We start from the raw sequence: 17,639 nt of genomic DNA on the forward strand, positions 1-17,639 counted from the left end.
ACACATTTAAATAGGTACAGATCATCAGCAGGCTCACTTACCACAGCATCTGATACCACTGAAAGTCAATCTTGGCAAGCAGGGATGCTCATGTCATCCCTGAGGACTGACATGGTCACTCTGTCAGAAACCTCGGAGCAGATGGTCATGGTAGAACTAACAGTGCCTTGGGAAGACCGGATTGAGGAGGCGTTTGAGCATAAGAAAGCCAAATACCAATGCCAGAAAGAGGGCTGGAGGGCACAATGTGAGCCTATAGAGGTGGAGTATAGAGGTTTTGGCTGGCTTCTTGATCTGCAGAACCTACTCTCTCCTTGGCGTTACGGGGGCCGCAAGGAAAAAATTCATCGGGACTGGCACAGAGGCTGCTGAGCAAGCCTGTAGATGGGTCCGGACCCATGGACCAGTGCTGCTGGGACACAACCTATAGCCTAATCAGCCCTGGGTTGGTCTCCTGGGCAAGAGTGTCTGATGTTGAAAGGTCTGAAACACCTGCTGACCCCAGATTCCATCACTGATGATGTGTCCCAGCACATCCTAGGATATATTTCAGCATCAACAGGAGAACTTAAGAGATGTGGATGAAATGCAGGCAAGTGGAAGTAGCTTAGACGGGCACTCTGCTTTGCATGGACGAGTTGTGCTGAAGGGTCACTCGCAGACTGCATGTGTTCAGCAGCCAGGATGAATATGGTATTACTAACATCTTTAAACAGTGCTGCAGAATATTGAGAAGTTGGCAGATGTTGGGTGTTTATTATTTTCTGAAAGTGCTGTTGGAATCTCAAGTAGTTGTGGGTATATATATCATTGCCTTCAGATGAAGTTACTGCTAAATGTAGGAATTTGTAGTCAAAGCAATACTTTCCTTTGAACTTGTTTCACAATCAAGACATGTCTGCAAGTCATTAATGGATTCTGTGGCGAGTACTCTTGTGAGTCTCAGCCTCAGTAAGTGGTGTCATTTATACTAACATTCATATGTTGTATTTGGAAGGAATTACAGCGATATTCTAGCACTTTACGAGCATTTTGGATTGTTGGAAACAATGATATTTGCTCCAACATTTCAGTGTATGCAGTTTCACATAGTGAGCCACCTGGGACTGGAGGGAACACAATCAAATATAATTTATGTTCACAGCTACACAATTTTCAATACTGTCTACAACTGTGGATCCCAACAAACATTACAATTGGGTTTTATTCTTAGCTCCCTCACCATCAGTGATATACACTCACTGCATGTGCCACTTGCAGACTGTCTGCACCTGACGCAGTTTTACCTTAATTCAGACATCTGGAATTAATTGTCACTTGATTCTAGTTTTCTGTTTCACTATTTCAGTTATCCAATTATGAGTGGCTTCCAACAACTCTGTGGTTAAGGATTGTGCAGGTACTGGTCTGAGTAATTAATGTCAGCTCTTTCTCATCAAGACCGGACGGGAAGGGAAGCAGCAACTAGAAAACATAGATTTAAGGTGAGAAGGGGAGAGAATTAATTGGAACCTGAGGGTCAACCTTTTCCACCCAGATGATAGTACACGTGTAGAATGAGTTGCCAGAGGAAGGGGTTTAGGCAGATACATTAACAACATTTAAAAGTTACTACGTAAATGGATAGGAAGGACTTAGAAAGATTTGAGCCAAATGCAGGCAAATGAGACTAGCTAAGATCGGCTTCTTGATCTGCACAGGTCGGTTGGGCTGAATGAATGGCCTGTATGACTCTATGACCAGAGCTCATCCAAGCGCTCTAGAGAGAGAAAAAAAAACAATTTGGAAGAAACAGCATTGTACAGTGGAGGCACTACCAGGGTCACAGGGCTATCAAGTCATACAACACTGAAACAGGCCTTTCGGCCTGTGATGTTCATGCTAACCATTGTACTTTTACGTATGGATCATATTTTTGGTGTGTAGACTTCAATGCCTTGGGTAGAAGGCTGCAGAAAACCTATGTCTAAAATAGACACTCCCATGACTTGATGACCTCACCAAGCGATATGATAGTTGTGGTTAGGATGGTAGAACAGTGGTTAATTCACTCGAGGTCTGGACTCAGTTTGCAAACAGAAGTTCAAATCCTAAATCCTACTGTGGAATTTACATAAACAGTGTAAACATGGCATAGTTGTTCTAATCTCAGAATAATTTCTCCAGGACTATTTCCTGATACTTGCCTGGATGTTCCCTGTTTCACATAGTGGTGCTGCTTTGGAACTCCTTAGGATTGATCTGGGACCCTATGATGTGTTACGTACCCCGTAACTGGGTTGCCAAACCAGCAGAAATGGACCACTAGTTGGAGTCTGGATTACTAGAAACTAATAAAGTTTTATTAAAGAAATAAGTAACACAGTACTCTAAACGTAAGGATATAAATGCAACAGGTTAGCAATGATAAAACACACTTGTACACAGAGCTAGGGTAATAGGAATCAACCAAGCTTTATCGCAGTCTAGGGGTAAAATGATCAGTTTCAAGTGACGCAGAGTTCAGTTCAGCTTTGTACAGTTCGCAGTAATTGCTGTTGTGCTGTTGGAGAGAGAGAGAGAGAGAGATGCAAATTTGATTCAGGCAGACCTTTGATGTTCACAGGTGGTTTCAGGCAGACCCTTTTATGTCTTCTATCCCGCTGTGGTCACCGACTGTGGCCCCTCCGTTCCAAATACGACCGTTCTTCCGCGGTGAACCCGGCACCCAGGCAAGGGTGGACACACGCACCTGGTCCCCACCGATCGTACCATTGCACCCTGTGTGCCTATGGTCGGTTCCCACGAACCGGACCTCCAAACTCCTACCAACTTGTGGGGGCACACCACTCTTCCAGGGTCTCGTTATCTCGTGATCTTGTGGTGTCTCGTGCCTTAGCGGACCTGTTCTTTTTATCCCCCTGCTGGGGTATCGCCTGTCCATCAAACTTCAAACAGTTCAGGTTCAAAGCAACCAGTCTGTCAATATTCTGAATTGTGTCTCTTTTCGTTAATCTTTCTCTCCTCTCTCATTAACATTTTGAACGTTTCTCCATTGTCTCCCTTATCTCTCTCATTAGCATCAATCGTCTGATAACTTGGTTTGGCGTCACAGATGTTTCAGGAGATCAGATCTGTTCTTATCTAATGAATCGGTGTTCTCCCATGTTGAAGAACACAGCCCTGAAAGAAGCAAAGGGCTCAGATTGTACTCTGGGTGTTGGGGATTGGTGAACTTCACTGAAAGTCATTTTGTAACATTACCAGTTCCCAAATTCGTAACTGGTTCTCTGTGTATTGGTCTTAATATTCATATCTTTCACTGCTGGTGCATTGCGTCTGCAATGTGTGCCACTTTAAAAATGTACGGTGGTTCCTCACCTTGGCGTTTCCAACATCACTTCTCAAATCCATGAATTCTGTCTATGTAAACGGTCATGGGCAACAGGCAGACTGGATTATCATCACCTGTCTGATCCTCTCCAGGTGCTACACCATCTTTACTGCCATCTCTTCATTGTTGAGTCTACATTCTGGATGTCCCTACCATCCTCAACAGAGATTGACAACATTTTTATAAGTTGCCATCATGTGGGCAGTTAGAAATAGACAATAATTCTCTGCTGAAACCAGATGCACAAAAATAGCAGGATACTGAACCTGAATCAACATAGGTTCCTTGCACAAATTGAGAAGTCTTCACAAAACAAGAAACGAATAATGTGTCTTCATTGCTGGAGCCTGCTAACATCTTGAACGATGACCTCTCAGATGCAGGACTTTGGACTGAATCCAGCCTAATGTGGTTGCAGCCGTTAGCATCTGCCAGCTCTGAGGGTCACCAGGAGGAGGTTTCTGGCTCTTCAGTTGCTTGCATGAATTACCCTAGACTACAGAACTGCCAGAATATTTTAGGAGTGTTGAAGAAGCGTACAAAGGCAGGGAATACTTCTGTGTATTTATGGTCCACATGTGAGAATGGTTTCTGATGCTGAAACTGGAGTAATGTTTCATTGAAGATGCATGACATCTCAAAGCTGAAGTATAAAGTTCTTCCCAAATAGGTTTTCAGTTTAATATTTTCTTGGCTGTTTTATTTTTCAAAGTCAGTTTCCTTTGCAGTCAGTCTTCGTTTTTTATCAGATGCATTCACTTTTCTGATGATAGCTTATTCTATTTGTACAGAGTTTTGATGATTTTATCTCTTTCTTTGCTGCATATAGCAATCAGATGTGAGTGCTGACGACTCTCTCTAAATGGGGAAAATGTTATTAAAATGAGTGACATTTTACCAGTAGTTTTAATGCAAAATAATCATTCTTGAAACATTCTCAGATAAACTGTGGTGTATTAAAATGAAACCATGTTATTGTCAGTTATAGTTTTCTTGAATAGGAAGAGCTTGAAATTTTTCTTCATATTTGCATTTGAATAAGCAAAGCAATAACGGTTCCTCTGTGCAAGAATCAGATACTTAAATGTATTGCCATGTCTTTGGCATCTCTTCTGTATTCTCAAAGTAATGTAACTTCTGGTAGAGTTTTGTGTTTAACTTATCACTTTTCCTCAATGCATAAAGTTTATAGATAAATACATCTTCACTATCCCACCTCTTTCCTTGTGTTATATTTGGGAAAATGTACCAAATCATTAGCTGCACTTATATCAGCAGCACTTCTGAAAGTGACAGCATCAGGAATCTGCTGTACTAAGTGGAAATGTCTGAAACTGATCTGCAGCCTCAGTTTAACATGAATGCCCATGTATCAATTAAACTAAAAGGTGAGCTGTCTTCCTGTCTTAATATCATGTTGGAATTGATTGGTGGCTTCACTAAACCGGCAGACAGGTTCTGAACTTTTGTTTCAATAATGGTTTACTTCCTAATGTCTATTTTATTCATCTTCAGGTGACATACGTTCAGACTGTGGTCTGGTTTTACATCTGGCTACAGATGTCTATTCCCTATTGCTCTGGCTGTAACCAGCACAGTGACCTGTCTATTTGGCCACAAATGGAAACTGAGCTTGGTGCTGCCTTTGGAAAAGAAAGGGATGGATTTACTCCTGTAGTGAAAAAAAAACATACTGTCCACTGTCTCAACTCACTCTGAAACATCACAAGTCCCAAAGATTTTCATTCTTTTGAATTTTGTCATTTACCAATCTACCATTTTTATTTGCCGTTGATTACTGAGAAAGAATATGTGTTCTCTGTTTCTCAGGACTTGAAGTTCCAACTTCCAACCCAACATAAATCAACAAACCTAAACAGATACGTATACAGAGACACACGTGAGCACACGTACACACACAAAGACTCATCTGTTTTGCTCTCCTGCGAATTTTAATCATCTCCCATTTCTTTTCATATTAGCCCTCTGATTTGAATATGTAAAATGGTATTGCATCAACCATGACTTCATGACTTATGTTACATCATCCCCCTTACTATGTCACAAGATAAGAACAGTCCAGAAGATCAGAGGAGACCATTAGGCCCCTGAAGCCTGCCCTGCCATTCAATAGCATCTGTGCAGTTCCTCAACTCCTCTCCTGTGCCAGTTCCCCATAACCCTCGATTTGTCAATCAGTCAATTATTTATCAATCTTCTTCTTAAGTACCTCTAATAATCCAACCTCCACCACCCTTGGGCTATAGAATTCCAGAGATTCTTCCCCTTACTGCCAAGTGAAGAAATCTTCACACACCTCTGTTTTAAATGCCTGGCCCCTTATCTTACAACTATCTCACCCTTCTTCCTGGGTCTCTCATTACCTTGTAGTTACTTTTTTCATCATTCACAGATGCAGTGGGAAAGAAGATTTGTTTGCCTTCCTTGCTCTGTGACCAGATGTTTTGTGTGGTCTGTATTACAGAATCATCTACATCCTCCACTCCTCCTGTTGATGAGGTCCCCTCAGTGATAAATACTTTGGAAGTAAATATAGCAAAGTCCAATGCAAGGAACTGTGGTTTTGGATTCAGTATATACAGTATCTGTATTTAAATTTTGTTATTTAGCACTCATTAATTCACTTCGACTTTGCAGCATAAAAGCTTACCCTTTTGCCAAACAGCCTATACCATTTGTACGGTTCAACCAACTATACAATAATGTTCTGATGTGTAATGTATTCCAGAGGACTGTTGATGTTGTGTGATTGATATCTGTGAGTCTGGTGATCTTAAGACGGGGACGCTTGGATTTTCCAAATCAGACCCTATCACATTGCAAATAAATCATTTAGTTATGTACCTGAAAGGACATGCAGCTAAAAAATTGTGGGAAATTTGCTCTGTCATACAAAGTATGATTTTTTTCACAACTTAAATTAGAATCTGCTTGAAAATCACCAGTATATGTTGTGAAATTTGTTAACTTTACGGCAGCAGTACAATGAAATAAATATAGAGAAAAAAAACTAAATTACATATATAATAGTTAAGTTAAAATAAGTGCTGCATAAAAACCAGAAATAAAAAAAAGTAGTGAGAGAAAAGGATATCTGTGGTCAACTCGAGCAGCATGTAATTCGCAATGGGGGAAGAAGAGAAGTGCAGCTGGATTGACTGGAGCAATAGGTTGCTTGCAGTGAAGTGGTAGTCCTGCTGCTTGTGAGTATTTATTCCAGCCTGCTAGCCTTACCGGTTAACTGCATGCACACTGCACGAACAGCTGTGGTAGCTAACTTCTGTGTGCAGCCGGTACCGTAGAGTTTTTATGTGAAAAGAATTACATTTTCCACTCATTTGCAGCATTCTTCCATGATAAAATAGGAAGGAAGATGTCTTGTTTGTTAGTCTTTGTTTTCTCATTTGGGATGGCCCACATTCAATACTCACTTTACTGATTAAAGGCATCCATTAGTCTTGCGAGACCATGGATCTGCGCCTGGAAAGGCTTCACTCTCCAGGGCGCAGGCCTGGGCAAGGTTGTATGGAAGACCAGCAGTTGCCCATGCTGCAAGTCTCCCCTCTCCACGACACCAATGTTGTCCAAGGGAAGGGCATTAGGACCCATACAGCTTGGCACCAGTGTCATTGCAGAGCAATGTGTGATTAAGTGCCTTGCTCAAGGACACAACACACATTGCCTCCGCTGGGGCTCGAACTCACGACCTTCAGGTCGCTAGTCCAATGCCTTAACCACTTGGCCACGTGCCCACACTTTACTGATAGAGTCCCCGTAATACTCAAGATTCTTGCAGCATCACACAAGGTGGGAATTTCATTGCATGGTGGTGTAGATGGCAATAAACTCATCAGAATCTAAATCGGAATCTGGTCTTGAGGTGTTCAGAGCAATCTTGTGGTCGTGCATAGTTCTTTGAAAGTGGCTGCACATGTTGATAGGGTGGTAAAGAAGGCATATATCATGCTTGCCTTTATTACTCAAGACTCTTGAGTCCAAGAGTGTTGTGACTTTATAAAATTCTGGTTAAGCTGCATCTGGAGTATTACATTCATTTCTGGTTTCCCCATTGCAGAAAGGATGCAGAGGCTTTGGAGCAAGTGCAGAGAGTGCAGGGTGTGCCTGGATTGTAGGCCGTGTGCTGTGAGGAGAGGGAGACCAACATGGTGGAGTGTTTTCTATGGAGTGGTGGAGGCAGAGAAAAGATCTGACAAAATTCATAAAATAATAAGAGATATGGATAGTGTAGCTGGTATCTTTTCCAGGAGGTATGTATTCAAGGTGAGAGGGTGAAAGTTCAAAGGAGATATGTAGGGCAAGTTTGTTTACACAGAGAGGTGTGTGCCTGGGTTACACCTCGACAGTCGGAAGAGAACAGGACAGTTGAATCTTCCAACATAGAACATAGAACAGTCCAACATAGGAACAGACCTTTTGACCCATGATGTTATATGAACTTAATTAAATTGATGACACTTAATCCCTTCTGCCAGCACAAGGTTTACATCATGTCTGTGTCCTCCACTACCTCTGGCAGAGCATTCAAGGCAAATATTACTCTCTGTGCAAAAAAAAAAAATTGTCCTGCATATCTTCTTTGAACTTTACCTCTTTCACATTAAGTAATCCCCTCTAATATTTTACATTGGACTGTGAGGAAAAAGATACTCTATAATGTCTACTCTGTAATTGCCTCCTACAAATTTATAAACTTTTATCAGATTTCTCCTTAGCCTTCACCACTCCAGAGGAACCAACCCTAGTTTGCCCAACTTCTCCTTATATCACATGTCCTCTAATCCAGTCAGCATCCTGGTAAACTGCTTCCGCACTCTCTCCAAAGCCTCTACAGTCCTTGCTATAATGAGAAACCACCTTACCGAGACAGTCCTGGCAACTTGCTACCAGGATCACCCAGTTGAGAGTCTCTGAGCAGAAAGTCTGTATTCAGGCTCATTTCACTATACACCTGGAAAATTCTCTGCCCTCTATTAAAGCAACATTGTATAAAGATTTTTTCACCTTTGCTTAACAAATTTGATTGAAGTAAAAAATACCAAAAGAGCTTGCAAATGTAGGTAATTACTGATAACTATTTTTGTTAACAGCTTCTGAGGAGAAGGTAGAGTCATCAAATCATAGAACCCAGAAAGAGGCCCTTTGGCCCTACTAGTGAATGTTAACCCTTCTAATTTAGGCCCATATCCCTCTAAACTGGAATTGGGATTTGTTTATTATTGTCACATGTACCAAGATACAGTGAATAGCTTGTTTTGCATTCTGTTCATACAGATCAAAATAATTACAAGTGATTGAGGAAGAGCAAGGTAAAACAATAACAATGCAGATTAAGTGTAAAAACCAATAGAGAAAGTGCAGCAAATCATAAACACAAGAGATTCTGCAGATGTTGGAAATCTAAAGCAACACACACAAAATCCTGGAGGAATTGAGCAGGTCAAAGAGCATCTATGGAAATGAATAAACAGTTGACGTGGGCCTAGACCTTTCATCAGGACTGGAATGGGAGGGGGAAGATGCCAAAATAAATTGGGGGAGATGAAGGAATACAAGCTAGAAGGTGAAAGGTGAAGCCAGGTGGGAGGGGGGGTGATGGGAGGTGACAGATGGAGGTGAAAGGGAGGTGATAGATAGAAAGTGCAGTGCAGGTAAACAATAAAGTACAAGATCATAACGAGGGAGATTGTGAAGTTAAGAGTCCAACTTATTGTACTAGGAAACCATGCAATAATCTTATAATGGCAGGCCAGAAGCTGTTCTTGAGCCTGGAAGTACGCACTTTCAGGCTTTTATATTTTCTGCTCTATGGAAGAGGAGAGAAGGCAGAATATCCTGGGTGGATGGAGTCTTTGATGATGCTGATTACTTTACTGAAGCAACAAGAAATATAGACAGGGACCATAGAGAGCAGCTGCTTTCTGTGATGTGCTGAGCTGTGTCCACAACTTTCTGCGGTTTCCTGTGTCATACATAGAGTGGTTCCCTTACCAAGTCATTGTGGATCCATATGGGATGCTTTCTATGGGGCATTGATAAAAATTGGTAAGGAATGACAGGGGCAGGGGCTTGCTAAATTTCTTCAGTCTCCTGAGGAAGTAGAGGTATTGGTGAACTTTGTTGGCCATGGTATCCACGTGGTTGGACCAGTACAGGCTGCTGATGATGTTCACCTATGGAACCTTGATGCTTCCTATTGAAACTTTACCTTTCCTATCCGTATACCTGTCCAAATGTTTTTTTAAAATGTTGTTATTGTACCTACCTCTACCATTTCCTCTGGCATGTGTCCAACGTACTGATCCCCTCTCACCTTCAATCTATCCCTTTAGTTCTTGATTTCCATTTCCTGGGAAAAAAGACTATGTGCATATAGGTAACACACAACAAAGTTACTGGTGAACGCAGCAGGCCAGGCAGCATCTGTAGGAAGAGGTGCAGTCGACGTTTCAGGCCGAGACCCTTCGTCAGGACTAACTGAAGGAAGAGTGAGTAAGGGATTTGAAAGTTGGAGGGGGAGGGAGAGATCCAAAATGATAGGGTACGAGGGGGAGGTGGGGCCTTGGCGGAAGTTGGAGAAGTCGATGTTCATGCCATCAGGTTCATCCCACCTCCCCCTCGTACCCCATCTGTTACTTATTTTTATGCACACATTCTTTCTCTCACTCTCCTTTTTCTCCCTCTGTCCCTCTGAATATACCTCTTGTCCATCCTCTGGGTACCCCCCCCCCCACTCCTTGTCTTTCTTCCCGGACCTCCTGTCCCATGATCCTCTCGTATCCCCTTTTGCCTATCACCTGTCCAGCTCTCGGCTCTATCCCTCCCCCTCCTGTCTTCTCCTATCATTTTGGATCTCCCCCTCCCCCTCCAACTTTCAAATCCCTTACTCACTCTTCCTTCAGTTAGTCCTGACGAAGGGTCTCGGCCTGAAACGTCGACTGCACCTCTTCCTACAGATGCTGCCTGGCCTGCTGCGTTCACCAGCAACTTTGATGTGTGTTGCTTGAATTTCCAGCATCTGCAGAATTCCTGTTGTGTGCATGTAGGTAATTGCTCCTTATTTCTGAATATATTATTGAAGATCTCTGTGCTCCCCTTGAACAGAAGATACCCTTCCTGTGAGTGGTGATGCCCACCAAATTCTCAAGGGTAAATCCAATTACTTGCGTCCTGCCTTACAGAGCACTGAATCACTCACAGTGAAGGCAGTGGCAACTTCCAGTGACTGGAAGAGCAGTGGTGCTGGTGTGTTCAGCGTAAATTGATAAGCTCACAGACGTGAGTTTAGGAGCAGGCAACAGTGAAAAATCCAACCATGAATGCCTAATGTTCGTGAAACTATGTGGCACTATAACATGGAGCCCAAATGGCACAGATGAATTTTGCCAGCTTTTAAAACCATGCTTGGAAGCTGGTTGGCCAGCCGTCTTTAGCAGATGCAGAAGTAAATGAAATCTCACCTTGTGAAGTAAAGAGTGTCTGGATCTCACTGCCTGAGGAGATTCTGGAAGTAGGCACTCTCACGGCATTTCAGAAGCATCAGGATCAGCACTTGAATCACCAAGGCAGAGAAGGCTGCAGACCAAATGTGGGTGAATGGGACTGGAAAAGATTAGTTTAGTAATCAGTATGGCTATGATGGGCCAAGTTTCTCTGCTTGCAAATCTATGATCCCTCTATTGTATCAGCAATCTTCTGTCCAAAGAATAATGTCAAATAAAATCAAAATCAAAAGTCAAAGTTGAGTTTATGCTCATGCCTACACAGGTGCAATGAAAACTTGGTAGCAGCAGCACCTCATGAACACAGAATCACATGAGCAGCATTTACCAGGAAAACAAAAATTAAACATGAAGTTTACCCAATTTTTTCAAGAAAGAACACAATTAGAGCAAAAGAAAAGCAACGTCCATTTGAGTGCAAAGTGATCAAAATGTTAGTGTGTTGCTAAACCGTAGTGGCTCCTGGTTGAAGAACTGAATGGTTGAAGGGAAGTAGCTGTTCTTGAACTTGATGGTGTGGAACATGAGGCTTCTGTACCTCTTGCCCAATGGTAGCAGCGAGAAGATGGCATGGCCTGATGGTGGGGATCTTTAATGATGGATGCTTTCCTCCAGTTGATACTATTGATGATGGGGACGGATATATTGGGCTGAGTCTGTTGCCCTCTGCAGCTTCTTACATTTATGTGTATTTGAATTGCTGTACCAGACTATGATGAAACCAGTCAGGATAATCCCAACAGTACATCTATAAAGTTTGTTTGAGTGTTCAGTAACAAGCCGTAACCTCCTTAGAAAGTGAAGCTTTCATTAAGATGCATTTGTGCTCAGCTTTAATTGCTTATTCCTGTTCTAATGTTCCTGAAGCCCATTTTCAAAGTGTATGACCAAAGAGGACCAGTTCTGGATAGAATTTAGAAAGCACGAGGGGCAGAGAAAATACTCGGCACTACCACTTGAGATATTTAAAGCAAGTCCTGTCAGACTTCCACAATAACTGTGCTGCCTCCTTAACCCAGCATTAAGGATCCCTTGGTGAGTGAATTGTCAGAATGCTGAATTAGCTTTCTGTTTTAATTGAAATTTGAATTCATGCAAAAGAAATTTTTTTTTATCAAGGTTATTCTTACCTAAAGCAAAGTTTCAATTGGATTGTTAATGAATAGTTAGTCGGCAGAAACTGGGATGTGGTTGTAAACTAGAAATGCCACAGCAGATGGAAACCATTCAAATTCAATCCAAGAGGATCAGATAAAGTGATACCAAAGTGCATCAGGCTTTTTTGAGTATTGAACTGTGAATAGTTGAACAATCCTATCCCCTTGAGGAGCTATGTATGTGAGTGTAGAGACAAAGTGCACATTGTTTCCTTTTATTCCCAGTTACTTCAAATGACTGTGCAGAACGGTTTTAAGCTAGTTTGACCACGTGCTATAGGGAGTGATTGCTTTTGTACATTTGAGCAAGTAAGGCATTACACCATAAGTCATTTCATGAGTCACATTCGAACCATGAACTGTGCACTTGCTGTGTTTTGTAAGTAGAACTCTAAAAGTGGCTGGGAGTGGGGACTAATTGGCTGGATTCCTGCAGAGGTTGCAGTCATGCCTCTTCTGTGGTGTTAAATGTGAAACAAGGATTTTGCTCCCTAACATCTTCCTCCCTCAGCCGTTCAGCAGGTCTCACTTTTGTGAGGATTAGAAGTCTGTTTCATTGATAAATCAAGACCGAATCCTTTGACTCTCCTTCTACAATACACTGCTGACAGCATCGAACCTTGGCTCAGTTCATTTAAACAGTGGACCTGATCCATTCTGTATTAGTCAAGGGAAGCAATAATGTAAAAGAAAATCTTCTGTGACTCAAGTCTTGGATAATCTGACTTTTCAATTGCAGGGCATGTGATGTGTCACATGACTGAATTTATACATCCGTGTGTCTTAAAATTTAATTCCCTCTCACTAGCTATTGACCAATCAGAAGATTGAAAATTAGTGTAATGACTAGGCATATGATGCTTGGTAACCTATCACGTTGGGATAATTCACAGTTCCTCACATTGGTGTGTGACCATGAGCAGTGAACTGTTCCAATTGCTCCCTCACTCCTTGCATCATTAGTCAGGGAAGGTTATAAATAGCTGCTGGTAGTCTATCAACACTTGCAAGCTGATATTTCAGCATGAGCTATTTACAGTCCAACCACTAAAGTTCAGGGCTGGGTCAAAGATGTTAGAGCACATTAGTACTTATTTTTATCAGCTTCAATGCAGTCAATGAAGAAAGTGAAGAGCCAGCATGAGGGTGATTGTGCTATGTATGGGGTCATGGGTTGCAGCCTTGGTGGATAAACAAGCTCCAGTGCAGCTGAATAATACTTGCATCTCCTGCAGCAGCCCCCACCGCTGTACCTGTGTGCATCAGAGTCAGTCAGGGCAGGCAGCATTGGAGTGGGGTGGGAGAGAAAACCTTAGCCCGTCACGTTGGGGCAGTTCAGAGCAACCTAATCAGAGGAGTGATAATTTTGTCCTGGAAGCACATTGCTAATCTGTTTAGGTGGTCTTAGTTTGAATTCAGAATTGGAGGTAAATGAGTGGAGGGAAATGATCCCCTGCTTGGAGCAGAGAAGAATATTTTTAAAAAAGGAATAATGAATAAAGAAACAAAAGAAGAAAACAAATAATACAGCAAAGTATTTAGATTAACAGATATGCACTGCTAACAGTCTGAAATACATTTCTATGGTCATTGATAAGCACATGATTGTGCAGGAAATGGAGGGATGTGGATATTCTGTTGGCAGAAGGGATTGGTTTAGTTATGCCTTTAATTACAGGACTGTTACTAGTTTTATTATTGTTTAGTATTTTATTCCAGTAATTCTTAATTACTAGACTATTATTAGCTTAGTTATGTGTTTAATTACTAGACTATTACTAGTCTGACACATTATGGGCCAAAAGGTCTTCCTCTGTTTTACTGTTGTGTCCTTTGTTTAAACTTTTGCCAAGTGACCAGTTTTATTTTATTCTCATACTGATAATACTTGACAAGAAAGATCCTTACTCTGAGCTTATTTTACCAATAGCTTTGACACATTTATTTCAAACTATAACACTTTTAGCACTGTAGATAAAATAGTAGCACTTTGGTGGTGATGGCATTACTGTATCACTACTAATGTGGTTTTAGCACTATTTGAGGTTTCTCCTGCATATTGGCAAACTTATGTTTGGTATGAATACACAGCTGAATAAATTAATCAGATTATTGTCACCTTTGTGTTGTTCATATTAGCTATTCCTCAGCAAAATTGGAAAGTCTTAAGGAAGTTCTCTTCCCTTCTCCATCCATTTCAGAAATATCACAGAAGTGATACCGCATATTGCTGCAAATACCACCATACAGTGCCAATGGTCTAATGCAGAAAAGTGTTTGTTTAGTTCGGGCCATCAGTGACCAGAGTCAATGACTCATCAATTGAAGTTAATGCAAATTAATCTTCTCACTAAAAACTCTGAAATTAGCAAGTGCTGGAAGTTGGAATGTTAAAAAAGCTTCACAAAATGTAAAATTGTTTGATTGAAATGTGATTTGTGCTCAGTTCTGGTCGCCTCACCACAGGAAGGATGTGGAAACCATAGAAAGGGTGCGGAGGAGATTTACAAGGATGTTGCCTGGATTGGGGAGTATGCCTTATGAAAACAGGTTGAGTGAACTCGGCCTTTTCTCCCTGGAGCGATGGGGGATGAGAGGTGACCTGATAGAGGTGTATAAGATGATGAGAGGCATTGATTGTATGGATAGTTAGAGGCTTTTCCCCAGGGCTGAAATGGCTGCTACAAGAGGGCACAGGTTTAAGGTGCTTCTAAGTAGGTACAGAGGAGATGTCAGGGTAAGTTTTTTACGCGGAGAGCGGCGAGTGCGTGGAATGGGCTGCCAGCGGCAGTGGTGGAGGCGGAAACGATAGGGTCTTTTAAGAGACTCCTGGATGGCTAGATGGAGCTTAGAAAAATAGAGCGTTATGGGTAAAGCCTAGGTAGTTCTAAGGTAGGGACATGTTTGGCACAGTTTTGTGGGCCGAAGGGCCTGTATTGTGCTGTATGTTTTCTATGTTTCGATGAAATTGGAACATAAACCAAGCTACGTGACCCATAACTTTTGCTCCACTAGCAGTCTCCACAGAAACACAAAACCATTCTGAATAATAGACTTCTCACTTTCTCCCCTTGCTGCTCATGAAAAACAAACCCTTTACCCTTATTTCTATTATGAACTAACAACTATCAGCTTTTATGTAACCTTGTTTTTTGAGATGTCTTGCTTATTTTTTACTCATTATTTCCGTGCAGCCTCAAATTAATTCTTTATGATATTTTGTTCAGTTTGCATGCACAGGATATTTGTAGGGTATGATTGTTGATGAGAACATCAGAAAGCATAAGCAGGGGTAGGTCACTCCTACCATTCTATATGATCATGGTGGCTCTCCTCCTGCCCTCATCTCCGCTTTTGTGCGACTACCCCATTGTTCTCAATTCCCTGGGATTTCAAAACACTATTTACTTCCTCTTAAGATCCTTAAGCCCCCAGTCCTCTCCCCAAATGATCTTGCCTTCACATCTATCTGGGGTAGAGAACTCAAAAGGTTTACCATGACTTTCTGGGAAGAGAATCCTACATAGCTCCATTTTAAATAACTGCCCATTAGTCCTATAATTATGGCCCCTGGTATGCAATTTTCTTACTGATTGAAGCATCTCAACATCTACCCTGTCATACACCCTTAGGATTTTCTAAGTTTCATTAAGATTACCTCACTTTCTTATGAACTCTGTTTTACTCTGTATTCCCTTAAATGATAGAGTAACGTACATTGTTCCAGAGTTGAGATCTCGCAGGCCTGATTCTCTGCTCACACGGACATTGCAGGACCTCAGTGACTGATTTTCTATTCATTCAAATTAGTGAATGAAGTAAAATAGGCACCTTCAAACCAGAGTTTTACATCTGACTCAACCCTGTAGGGAGCCCATGTACATGGATTAAACTTCCTGAAATCACAGCAGGATCTGACGTACCAATTTTATGTAATGCGCAATGAAAGTCACTGTCACTTCTTCACAGTGATAGTCCACCCTTTGGGTTACATAGAGATCATGTTCCAGATTATAGTGTAACATTGTTGGATATATTGGAGATGAAATTAGTCAAGATGAAGGGTCTCGGCTCAAAATGTCAACTGTTTACTCCTTTCCATAGATGCCACCAGACCTTCTGAATTCCTCCAGCATCTTGTTTGTGTTACGCTGGATTTCCAGCACCTACAGAATCTCTTGTGTTTGTATTTTATGTGGGCAGATTGTGTATTGGGTTGCTGTGACATGAAGTATCTAATTCGAACCAAGTTGGATGGTATCAGACATTCCTTTCCAATTTCTTGTGCCTTACGTTGGAATGTAAATAGGGCACTGAATGCAGCATCCATCATCCATCATCAGGGACCTCCACCACCCAGGACACGCTCCCTTCTTGCTGCTGCCATCAGGAACAAGCTACAGGAGCCTCATGACTCACACCACCAGGTTCAGGAACAGTTCCTACCTCTTAACCATCAGACTCTTGAATCAAAGGGGATACTTCATCATTTTCACTAGCCCTGACATTGAGATGATCCCCTAACCAATGGACTCACTTTCTAGGACTCTTCATCTCATGTTCTCAATATTCATTATTTGTTTGTATGTTTATTTATTCAATTGTCTGGTTGTTAGTTATCTATTGTTGTATTTGCCAGGTTTCTGTCTTTTGCACACTGGTTGAATACCAAGTTGGTGCAGTCTTTTATTGATTCTATTCTGGTTAATATTCTGCTATGGATTTATTGAGTATGCCAACAAGGAAATGAAGCTCAGGGTTGTATATGGTGACATTTATGTTCTTTGATAATAAATTGACTTTGATCTTTGAATGCACTCTTACAAGTTACCGTTGGTCTTGTTAGGCTGGCATCTTCCAACATCCTGTTTTCTTTATCATTATCGCTTTATTGGATTTTGAATTATTTGAAAATCTTTACTGTTTTGTTTGTTCTTTATTGCATTTGTGACTTAGTATAAACATTTACGTGCATGTTGGCCAGCATGCTAGAAAGTCCGAAATATTTTCTGAGGCGCAGTTGTCTGAAAAGTCTCCAAATTTATTCTGATTATCATTCAAACCATTTAAAATTGAAATGCTTCAAGTATTTGCAGACAGCAGATTTTTGTCTGGATTTAGCATCTCAGTGTATCTCACTTGCCTGGAGATATGAAGCAAAAGCATCCCCACTGAGCCCAGAATAGTAAAAGATCTCTGGTATAAATATCCAAAGTCCAAATGTAATGAAGCAAGAGGCCCTTCAAATCATATTAATAAATCCAATGAATAAATACAATCAATAAGTGAGTTTGAAAGTTTGAAAAATTCAGACTAACAAAGCTACGCTGGGTACACAAAATCATCGCCGACCTGAAATCTAAATGTGTTCATAGTCTGAATGCTTTTAGGCCCTAGAGAAATCACACTGCACAATATTACGTAAATAGATTTGCTTTCATGGGCACGAACTTAAAAGAATGCAGTTGGGAAAGAAGTTCTCACAAATCTGGTAGACTGGTGATTTTATAGTTAAACCTGTTTAATGAAATGTAGCATTGCTTAGCAACTGAGACTTAAGTTATTGAG

The 17,639-nt window shown here is 41.3% G+C and overlaps 1 protein-coding gene across 13 annotated transcripts in view; it reads left to right on the forward strand.

The window, feature by feature from the left end:
- Positions 1-17,639, forward strand: part of LOC134347072 (receptor-type tyrosine-protein phosphatase delta-like) — a 2,469,925-nt gene that overhangs the window by 2,094,039 nt on the left and 358,247 nt on the right. The gene's annotated exons all lie outside the window — the stretch shown is intronic.

Source organism: Mobula hypostoma, chromosome 5 (genome assembly GCF_963921235.1).
Source record: "Mobula hypostoma chromosome 5, sMobHyp1.1, whole genome shotgun sequence".
In the NCBI taxonomy this organism is placed as follows: Eukaryota; Metazoa; Chordata; class Chondrichthyes; order Myliobatiformes; family Myliobatidae; genus Mobula; species Mobula hypostoma.